Genomic DNA, 11195 nt, shown 5'->3' on the forward strand with positions numbered 1-11195 from the left:
CAGAGGCTCAGGAGCGGCGAGAGGCTTCACCAGAGACAGAGTGGGGAGCAGAACAGGCAGATCGATGAAGTCCAACGCCGAGGGGAGCAGCGGGCGGGTCAGGAGAGGTCTGCCGCGCCATGTGGTCACCTCCGGGGCAGGCAGAATCGAGCTCATGCGGAAGTGGCTTTAGCTTCTCAGTGCTGTGCTTTAACCCGCTGTGCCACCAGGGAGGGCCAATAGATGTTTATTTTTAAAAGATTCTATTTATTTATGTATATAGAAATGGGCACAGGTGAGAGGCTTCACCAGAGACAGAGTGGGGAGCAGAACAGGCAGATCGACAAAGTACACTGCTGAGGGGAGCAGCAGACGAGACAGGAGAGGTCAAACTCGCACTGAAGCGGCCTGGGCTTGGCTTAGCTTCACAGACAGCGCCGCCAGGGGGGCCCCATCTGGATGTTTATAGCAGCTTTGTTTGGAATAGTCCCAAGTGAGAAGCAACTCAAATGCCCGTCAGAGTCAGTGGGTGAGCAAACTGTGGTATATCCATAAACAGAATACTACGTAGCAGTGAAAAGGAAACGAGCTAGCCATTCACACAACAAAGGTGCATCTCAAAGTAATTATCCTAAATAAAAGATGTCAGACAAAAAGAGATGTGTGCCGTATGATTCCACTGATGTAGACTTCTGGGAAATGCCAGCTAGTCTGTAGTGAGGAAAAGCAGGATCAGTGGCTGTTGGAGGGGGTGTGTGTGTGAGAAAGACAGAGACAGAGAGGGCTGCCAGAGGGATTAGGGAATGTCAGGAAAATTCAGGGTGGTGGCTGTATTTGTTACCTTGATTGTGATGCTTGGCTCGTGAGAGCATACATATGTTGAAACTTACACACTTTAAATACTGTCAGTTACCTCAATAAAGCTATTTTTTAGGAAAGAGCTCTTCTTGATACATTGCAAAATTAAAAAAGAAAAGGCAGTTTCCAATGATATCCGCAGTCTGATGTCTTTCTGGAAAAATGTGTTTCCGTCTATATATTTTCTGGGTCATGAGACTGGAGGTGAAGCAGAGATTTGTCTTCAAACTTCTGCGTTCTGTAATGCGGTCTCACACCCACACATCAGCATTTGTAGCTCTAATACAAATCAGACGAGCCCCACTGACTCCCAGAGGCTCCTTTCTCCGGTTGGTGCTGTCCACCAGATGGACGCTGCAGCTGCCCAGACCCCGGGCTTCCTGTGAGCCGCTCCCTGCAAGCAGGGCCCTGGGGCAGTGGCAAAGCACAACGCTGCAGATGCTTCCTGGAAGGCCGGGGGCAGCGGGGCTGACCGGTAAATCACCGAGGAAGGACAGAGGCCTTCCTCTGAGCTGGGCCAGAGGCAGGAAAATGCACTGGGGCTTCGGCTGCAGTAAGGGCGCCCGCATTGGCTTTAAGAGAGTAGGGGAGTCATTATATGGGGAGGCAGCGTGGCGGTCAGCCCAACGGGGAGGGCCCGCTACAGAGAGCTGGGACACCAGCGGAGGTGCTCTGAGTTCCTAGTGCCAAGGGTTACCCTGGCACTACCGTGGGGACACATAATTCTGCCTCCTCACCTCGCTGCCCTTCCACCCCTGTGCCTCCCCGAAAAACCAGAGCAGGTGCCTCAGGGGAATTTTGCCACCGCCCCGCTAGGGAAGAGAGCTTCATGCTGTGCTTCTTCATCCTCCCAGTGAGCCTACCGGGGTGAGGGGCTCATGGGCCAACCAACACTGGAGGGGGAGAGGGTGCCCATCGTGCCAATCCCACGGTAGGATCTGACTGACCCAAGTTGGAGCATGTGACTTGTAGTCAGCTGGTGGGGTTGGGTGGGGTACACGAGACACCCCAAAGTGGGGCTCCTCAGAGAAGGGCAGGCTTGGGCTGGGTGGTCCACCCTAAAGGCTGTGTGCACGCAACAGCAGGGAGAACCTTAGGGATGCTGCCTCCACGCAGCGTGGCACCTCCCTGCACGGCAGCTGTCCTGGGGCCCACAGCCTTAGGCAGCCAGACTGTTGCGAGCCCCCTTCCAAAGCCGGGTTCCCCAGGCCCGTCTGGCCAGAGCGGGGCCCTGCAACAGCCGCTCAGACACTTGCCCGAGACACCGAGCGCTTCCCTAGCGGGGCAGGGGCAAAAATCCCCTGAGGAACCTGCCCTGGGTTTTCAGGAAAGGCGTTGGGTTAGAAAGGCAGTGAGGTGGGGAGGCAGAATAATGCCGTGGTCACCCCCTCCCCCAGGGGCTCTGTCACCCATCCAGAGCTCTAGCCCGAGGACTGTGACACGCACATGACAGCGACAAATCAATCTATAAAGCTCGTTGGCAACAGGCTAAGTGACTTCTGCGCAGCGGGTGCTGGGTAAGTAGATGCCAGTGCCTTCCGCAGTGGGTCCTTGGAGACTTGGCTAACCACTGGCGTTCCGTTACAGGGCAGGGAGAGAGGGGCACCCCTGAACCCCCAAACCTGCCTGCTCTAAATAGGTTCTGCCATCCGCCGCATCAAGACAAGACATAAGAGCTTTAATGGAAAAGGACTTTAATACAGTGAGTCTACAATACAGAAGACAAAGAATATAATGTCTAAATCAAACACCTGAAGTTACCTCCCCTCGTGGGCCAAAGTCCACCCAGAAGGGACTGGCCCAAAGCGAGGCCTGAAAGCTCACCATAAGCTAAAGCACCTTCTGCCGGGACCCATAGAAAAGGGTCAGAAATGGCCAGACAAGTCTGGGAGGAGAAGAGCAACATCAAAGTCAGTATCAACACTGGCACAGTCACCTCCCCACAGGTCTCTCCCCCACATCTGCCTTAACCAGTCCAGGGCCAGGAAACAAGCACGGCTTCTTCCTCACATGCTCGCTGCTCCATGTGGCTTCCTCAGGTCTCCTTCTGGCTCTCCATTCTGCTTCCTTCTTCCTCAGATTCCTTCTCTTCTCTGCTCAGCTCCACCCTCCTTTTGGATGGGGAAGGGAACCTGGAACTTCCCCTTTTCCCAGGGACCACCCCCCCGTTATAGTATGATCTAGCATGAGCATTGATCTAGCACCTTCCACAGACCAGCTATGGTTCTCAGCCTCTCACTGTGTCTACTCATGTGATCTTCCTAACCGCTCTGTCAAGTAGATATGATTATCCCTATTTTATAGATGGGGAAACTAAGGCACGGAGAGGTTCGGTAACTTGCCCAACCTCACAAAGGCAGGATTCAAACCTGAGCAGCCTGTCTTCTGAGGTCATGCATGTAACTGTTACCCGCAGGCAGTGACATATGCCAAACACTGTTCCAGGCACTGACATGCAGACCAGAGACCTATTCAAGACTCTCGCCACCTGGGGGCAGATAAACGCAAATAACAAAAACTCTTGAGTTGTCAGTGGCCCTCGGTTACTCTGAGAGTATCTAGAAAGGGCTCTTTCTAGCCTGGAGCAGTCACGGTGTTCCTGGCACAGGTGTCCTTGATGCTGAGATCTAAAGTGACCAGGAGTGGGCCAGGCAAGGTGGGGGTGGGGCTAGAGTGTGGCTGGAAGAGGTCCAGGAGAGAGGAGACAGGTTGTATAACCTGAGATTAGGAACGCTCTTTGCTGAAGGTCACCCTGGCCAAAGGTGATAGGGCGTGATAAGGGCCTGCCCTCCAGGTGACAGGCTGCTCTCCCAGTGACCTGCCCTGCCTCACCACCCCAGTCACAGCTGAATGTTCTCCCGTATTGGCAGCGGGCAAACCCTTGGATGTGCTCAGGGAAATGTTTGCCACCAAGTGGCCAGAAGGACGCTAATCACTGTAGTGCCAGGTTTGGTAGAGTCATGATGATTCAGGGAAAAGCCTGGCTGGATTCTGGAAGGGAGCTCGCTGGCCCTGCTCTTCTCCTGGCAACTGGGGACACTAGTCAGGTACTGCTCACCCCCTTCTAGGCCCTGTGGTTTATTCAGAGCAGCCTGGCTTCCCCCTGAGGGCTTGTTTGGGCATTCCTGGCCTTATTAAATAAGTTATAAAGAAAATTTTGGACCGCAGCCATCTGCTTGACCAGAATGGTCTATTCCTGGACCCCCGTGGCAGTGGGGCGGGGGGTGCCATGACCACAGAGGTGAGGTCCCTCTTAAAGTTTACTCAGCAGGGTTCATTTGCCTCATACCTACCTGCTGAGCACAGACAGCAATGACTGAGGTCAGGGAATGGGCCCTCCCCTACTTCCTAGGGAAAGCTGGTTTCACCATCCCGGAGGGAATGTTTTAATGGCTCTTGCCCTCTGACCCAGAGGCACTCCCATTTATACAGGGAGCAGTGACAGGGCACCGACTGCAGTGTGGCTTGAAATAGTTAAAAAGTGCCAACATATCCTGACGAAACTGGCTAAATACTGATGGACAGTTGTGCAGTGATTGAAGAGGGTGTTCCAGCAAGGAGAACCCTCCGAGAGTCACTGGTAGGTAAAACAAAGCAAAAGGACACAAGCATGACAAAACAATGTGTATTGTACTATTCCATCAAAAAAAAAAAAAAAGATACAATTACTGCAAGCTTTGAAGCAGCTCTCTGAAGATCTCCATTATGCTGTTAATGGACTTTCGCTCTTTAAATAATTTCTTTCTAAAGTACCGATTGCACAATGCTTGCATTTTTAAATGATGAATCCATGTTACTGTTGCTTTGAGAGCTTTTTCAACATCCGTACTCCTGCGATAGCGCTTCCCTCTTAGCCCTGCTTTCACTGCAGCCCATAAATTTTGGCATGTTGTGTTTTTACTTTCATTTGTTCTTAAGGTAGTTTCTAATTTCCCTTGTGATTTCTTCTTGACCCACTGGTGGTTTAATTTCCACATATTTGTGAAATTTCCAGATTTCCTTCTGTTATTGATTTCCAGTTTCAATCCATTGAGGAACATGTACTCCTTTGAAGTCAGTAAAACAGTGACAAAAAAGAGAAAAATGTCTCAGGCCTTCCTAGTGATGCAAGGCATTAAGTCTCAGCACTAAGAAGCTATCTGTAGCCACTATAGCATGAGTTTGATCCCTGGCCAGGGAGCTGACCTCTCCTGTCTTGCCTCCAGCTCCCCTCAGCAGTGTGTTTCTTTCTTTTTAAAATTTATTTATTTATGCATACAAGAACTGGGGTCCAGGCCAGAGGTGTGTGGGGGTGAGAGGATTCACCACAGATAGAGTGGGGAGCAGAACAAGCAGAGTAATTAAATATACTGCTGAGAGGAGAAGCAGGCGGGTCAGGAGAGGCCTGCTGCACCATGTGGGTCTGCTCCCTGGCCAGGGATGGATCTAGTGCTGCAGAGGCTGCACTTCATAGTGCTGTGCTTTAACCCATTGAGCCAGCAGGGAGGGCCCTCAGTAGTATATTTCAATAAATCTGCCTATTCTGCTCTCTACTCTGTGTCCAGTGAATCTTTTCATCTTCTGCACCTCTGACCTGTTCTTGTATGCAGTTCTTGTATGCATAAATAAATACATCTTAAAAAAAAAAAGGAAGGAAGGAAGATGTGAGGGGTTTGGGCTCTCAGGGTCTGAAACACAGCTTTAGAGAGCGGGACCCTTAGCCATCATCGACTTCCATGCCCCCCCACCACGCCACCCCTGTGCTTCTACAAGTGGAAACAAGTGGGGTCTGAGGTCTGGGAGGGTGAGACCCCCAAGGCCCAATATCAGATCAAAACTCACAGCCCCCAGCTGCAGCCTTGTGCTTCTGACAGCTAGGAGCTGGGGGTGTGTTGGGAAGCCCCAAGTGTTACATCCCCTGCTGTTGCTGAAAGAGGTTTGGAATGAGTGACAGAAAGGACAGGTTATCAAACAAGGCGTGATGCTCACCGCTAACGTTGGATGAGCACGTCCACGAGCCAGGTAATTTGCTAGGCCCCTTACACACACCTGCGGAGTCCTCGCAGGGATTTCATGAGGTAAGAGTGGCTGCTAAGCCCGCTTCACAGCTGTCACGCTTACAGTATAACACGAGGGACTGCGACTAGGATTTCAAGAAATAAACAGCTCAGTGAGGGCCAGAGGGCTGTGTGCGCCTAAGAGGGAGCTAAGAGACAGGGAGGTGAGCAGGACACCCGTCTAGGTGAGCACTGCCTGGGCCCTGGGTCTGAACTGCCGGGTTCACGAGCTCCGAGGCCACCTGCTGACTCCTTGTCTCAGGGCGGGGGCCTAAAAAACACCAAGTCTGGCTGGAGGCTGTCCAAGACACGCCCCAGAGAGCCCGTCCCTCGCCCTGGTTGGGGCCACCAGGCCAAGGGACACTTCCCAGGCTTGGGGCTTCCGCCTGCCGTGTGGGCGGTCCCCTCTGGTCTCTGCTGACTGTGCGCAACAGGAATTCATGGATTCCACTTCCGCTGTAACCCTGTGCCACGCAGGTTCCCTCATTATCTGACTGGCAGGGCAAAGGTGTGGTTATCTCCAATTTATGGGTGAGCACACCGAAGGTGAAAGAGGTTAATGGCTTGCCTGGAGTGATGGAACCAGGGAGCAACCTTGCTGGGATTTGCACTCAGGTCACCTGAGGCAGAAGAAAGTTCTTCCTGGGAACTGTGTGCTCATCCTGACACCCGGAAGCAGGCAGAGCAGGGAAAGCTGCAGGGGTTAATATTGGCTCGCACGGGGGCCACACCAGGAGCCAGCCTGGGCAGTCGCAGCCCCTCTCTACTATCTTCCGTGGCTCCCGTGGCCTCTAGGCTGAACCGGCACTGCCGAGGCCGAGGCTTTCTAGCCTTGCCCTAATCTCTCTTGGCTCCTGGCTCCTTCTCTTAGCTCGGGCAGGGTCTCGTCTCCCTAGCTTGCCCTCTCTCCGGGCTAACTTCTACCATGTGCCAGGCTTGGGCTTATAGGCCACCTCCTCGGGAAAGCTCGCTCAGACCACACCCCCCATCAGGCACAGAGACCCCTGTAGTCCACTGCTCCAGGAGCCTGCAGACCCGGCAAGGTGGGAGTCACCCGGCTAACCTTGATTTGTGCTAGTGACGGCGGGACAGGGCAGGGCGCTGTCTGGGCAGGGCAGGCTGAAGTTTAGACTTTATGCAGGGAACCATGTGGAGCCTGGGGCTGGCAGCCTGCTGGTGCTGCAGCCCCCCCTGGCAAGGCAAAGTCACAGGGACCAGGGGCGGCCCTGGGCAAAGCCACCGCGGGACTCTACACATAGCAGAAACAGGGAGACACGCTCTGATGTTTCTTTTTTTATTTTTTAAAAAGATGTATTTATGTATGCATACATGAACTGGGGTACAGGCCAGAGGTGCAGGGGGTGAGAGGACTCACCAGAGACAGAGTGGGGTGCAGAACAGGCTGATGAACGGATTACACTGCTGAGGGGAGCAGCTGGTGGGCAGGAGAAGTCTGCCTTGTGTATCACCTCCGGGCAGGAATCGAACTCGCACTACAGTGCCTGTGGCTCCTTGCAGTGCTGCGTTCTAACTGGCTGCACCACCAGGGCGGGCGCAGGGACTATTTTGAAGTGACATAGTGACTGTCAAGAAATGCTGCCAAGTTGCCTTCCGAAAAGGCCTGGCCTCTGACTCCCACTGTAGTGCTCCCCACAGATCGGTTGATTCCTGTCTCTTACCTGGGGCTTGGTAAACGGCTTCTGTGAGCCAGAAAGATACCACAAAGTTCAGACTATTAAGTAGCTGTTGATATCCATACTACGTAATAAGCTACTACAAATAAATAACAAAAAGATGACTATTCCAGCTTAGAAACTGGATAAAGGATATGGCCAAGCAAAGTTTACAGAGGCGCTTCCAATTGCCAAGAAATATGAGAAGATACCAATGAAAGAAATTCAAGAACAGTGGTATAGCTTATTATTATTATTTTGCCAGGCAGGTTGGTAACGATGGAGAACGTGTGGGAATAGGTGTCTTTCACTGGTGGTGGGACTAGGGCCACTCTTACAGAAAGGCAGTTTGGCAACATTTCTCAACAGCAAATATGTTAATACCCTTTGACTCAGAAGTCCCTGGGCCGCGACCCAGGGCCATCTGACTCTGGACCTCGTGTCCTGAGCCATGACTAACCCCTGTGAGTGATGGTCAGGCTTGGGTTGAGCTGGCGGATCAATGGGGAGATTTGCGGACTTGGCCACGGGGGATTTAAGCAGAATGGGTTGCCATGGGGGAGTTGTTTGGGGCCTTTATGTTCTTGGTGACTATCTCAGACGTGATCGAGGAGCCTGGCACAAATCAATATGCCCTCGGTCAGCTGCTTGGTAGCTCGGCTGCCATTCCAGTTCTGCAAATAATTGGAGCCCAGTCACTGATGAATCAGCATGACCGCCCTTGGCACGCAGGGCTGGAAAGGCAGCTTGGCGTGGCACTCTGAGCGGGGTGTCAGGTGACCAGAGAGCGGGCCAGCTGGGTAGCTGCCTTCAGGGTGATTTACACAAGTGACATGTTCCACTCCTACCTCAGTTTCCCATATGTTTCCCTTTCTTTCCTCCCTTCTCTTCTCACCGTCCCTTCCTTCCAGTGGGTGCCAAGTCTGTGCTGGGTGACAGAAAGCAGAAGGCCAGCACCTTTATTTTTTCCACACAGATGGTTGGTAACTTAGGGTGCAGAGCTGGGAGTAAGCATTGTAGCTGATGTGGGGGGTTGGGGGGGATGTTGGAGCCGAAGCTGGACACTTAGTAGGTAGGTGTCACCACATGGGCAGGGGGACGTGGCCAGGGCCTTTGCTGCAGGGGCCCGAGGGAGGCAGGCTGGGACAGGCTGAGCAGGTGCTTCTTAAGGGGCCTAATGTCAATGCCGAACGTTGATTTTATCCAGCGGGTGATAAGAGAATCATGGAAGGGCTTTTGTTTGCAATATCCTTGTAATTATGTATTATGAGATTACGCAATGAACTCATCACGTTGCAACAGTCAAACAGAACCCACAAGTAAGTGAACCCCCCCCTCCAGCCCTCTCCTCACGTTAGTTTAGGGTGTGTCCATCACGATTCTTTTCTGTGCACCTAGAATACACCCGTTTCTCTTCACAAAAATAATCTCATCTTTTACCTACTGTTCTGACTTGCTCACACGAATGGGAGGCCTCTCCTGCTGGGCACACACGCTCCACCTGCTCCACCCTGCACCGCCGCTCTTTCCTTGACTCCTCTGTTGAAGCCTATTGCGTGTGGGCCCCAGCTCGGGGCGGAGGGTAGAGCAGGGAATGAACACAGACCTTGGGCACCGCTGCCTGCTTCCTCCTGGCAGACGGCACGCTCCGGCTGGCATTTCTCTAGAATGTTCAGGGGTTATCTTGCACGTGTCTGCAAACGTGTTGTCGGTAATTTTCCTTTAAGGATTTATTTTATTCATTTATGCATATAAGAGCTGGGGTACAGGCCAGAGGTGTGGGGGGTGAGAGGATTCACCACAGAGTGGGGAGCAGAACAGGCAGATGGACTGACACACACTGCTGAGGGGAGCAGGGGGCAGACAGGAGAGGTCTGCTGCGCCCTGGGGGTCCCTCCCTGGCCTGGGGTAGAACTCTTGCTGCAGTGGCTGCGGAGCGTTCCATAGTGCTGAGACTTAACCCCTTGCGCCACCAGGCCCAACATATTTTCCTTTTTTCTAGACCCAAACATTTCTACTTTGTACCAAAACCAAAAATCAATTCAAATAGGTCATGAAATAAACACGTATTTTGAAATGCTCCATCGTGATCCTCTGTCGTGGGTTTTGTGGACAGGTCCTGGTCAGGTCACTTCTGCACTTGTGGGTGTGACGAGGTCTCCATCTTACAAACGTGTTCCCCGGTTCAGCTCATCACTGGTTGGAAAGTCACCCTCTACGCGGTCACCTCCCAGCTACCCTCCCAGACGGCTCATCTCCAGGCCCCTTCTCCCACAGTGCTCCTCCCGCTCACCCTCCAACGCAGGAGCCCCGAGTCTACTGGCTGCTTTTTCTCTGCTACTGTGACCTTCTGCACCCTAAACCCCTCAGGCCTGTAAGGAAGTGGGATTCTACTTTCTTACCACCATGTACCTCAGAGGCTGGCTCTACAGGGGCAATATATTTGAAAAGGGATTGTGCACACTGAATTTTCCAGCTAGTGGCAACATAGGAGTTTGAAAGTAGGGGCGACATGGTTGAGCTTACAGTCACCCACACGGCCCCATCCATGCATGCCCTCCCCACACATCATTCACCCACTCATGTATGCACGTTTCCATCGATGCACCCCCCCTCCCTGCACCCCCTCACCCCCCCAAAGGTCATGTGCATTGACGGATGTGGGAACCCACGGACAGGGGTGTCTGACCCCATGAAGCTCATGTAACGGGGAGAAGAGATAAGTAAACAGCATCACAAGAGTTTGTCCAGACCAGATAAGGGTGATGATTTCCCAACACGATTGCAGTTCTCCAGTTGCGATTCTACTCAGAGGCCACAGGGGCACGAAATTAATTCCTACCATCCTTTTGGGACCCCCCCACACCTACTGGGGCTTAAGCTCACTTACCCCCAGACTTCTTTACTCACATGCAAAACCCTTGGAGATTCCCAAAGCGCTAAGTCTTTCCTAGACTTAGGGCCTAGCAGGCCCTGGGCAGCTACTACTGAGGACACAGTGAGCGCTGAGAACGGCTGGGCGCACAGGGTCTCCCATTAGTGTGGCCATAGGCACCCCCTCACTGCCTGCCTCCTCTGTCCCTGCCGCCCGACCCGCAGCCTGTTCTCTACAGAAGAGGATTTTATTTTATTACTTTACTGAAATCATGCTTTATTTAAATCGCACCTTTATTTAAGCATCAAGACACCCTGCTACGTTCCTCGCAGGCATTTCCCGCACTGCTGTTGGCTGGAGTCTCGTCTCCCTTCAGCAACGGCCAGTGGATCCCTTTTCCTCGGGGAGGAGAGATCCACAGTCTGTTGCCTTTGCCAATAACACACGCCGGGAGACGGGTGGCAGAGCTGTCCAGAACTGGGTGTCTCTGTCACGGGTGACCCCACCCACCCTTCCCAGGTGGGCGCCTCCGGTCACCACGCACAGCCCTCCAGAGTCACACCCGATGAACCTGTAATCTTGCCACTTTCAGATCAGACTGGATGGGGTCACTCACCTTGACGAGGGGACAGGACTGCAGGGACCATGACATCGTGGGTGGCCAGGGCAGGCATCCCCTTGGCGCCCAGGTGTTTTCTCTCTACACTCCTGGACTTGGCCTTCTCAGGTATGATGCCATGAAGAGTGAAGCGACCCTTAGAGCCACGGGTCAGT

This window comes from Condylura cristata, unplaced genomic scaffold, assembly GCF_000260355.1.
Source record: "Condylura cristata isolate star-nosed mole 26May11 unplaced genomic scaffold, ConCri1.0 scaffold00006, whole genome shotgun sequence".
Taxonomy (NCBI): Eukaryota; Metazoa; Chordata; class Mammalia; order Eulipotyphla; family Talpidae; genus Condylura; species Condylura cristata.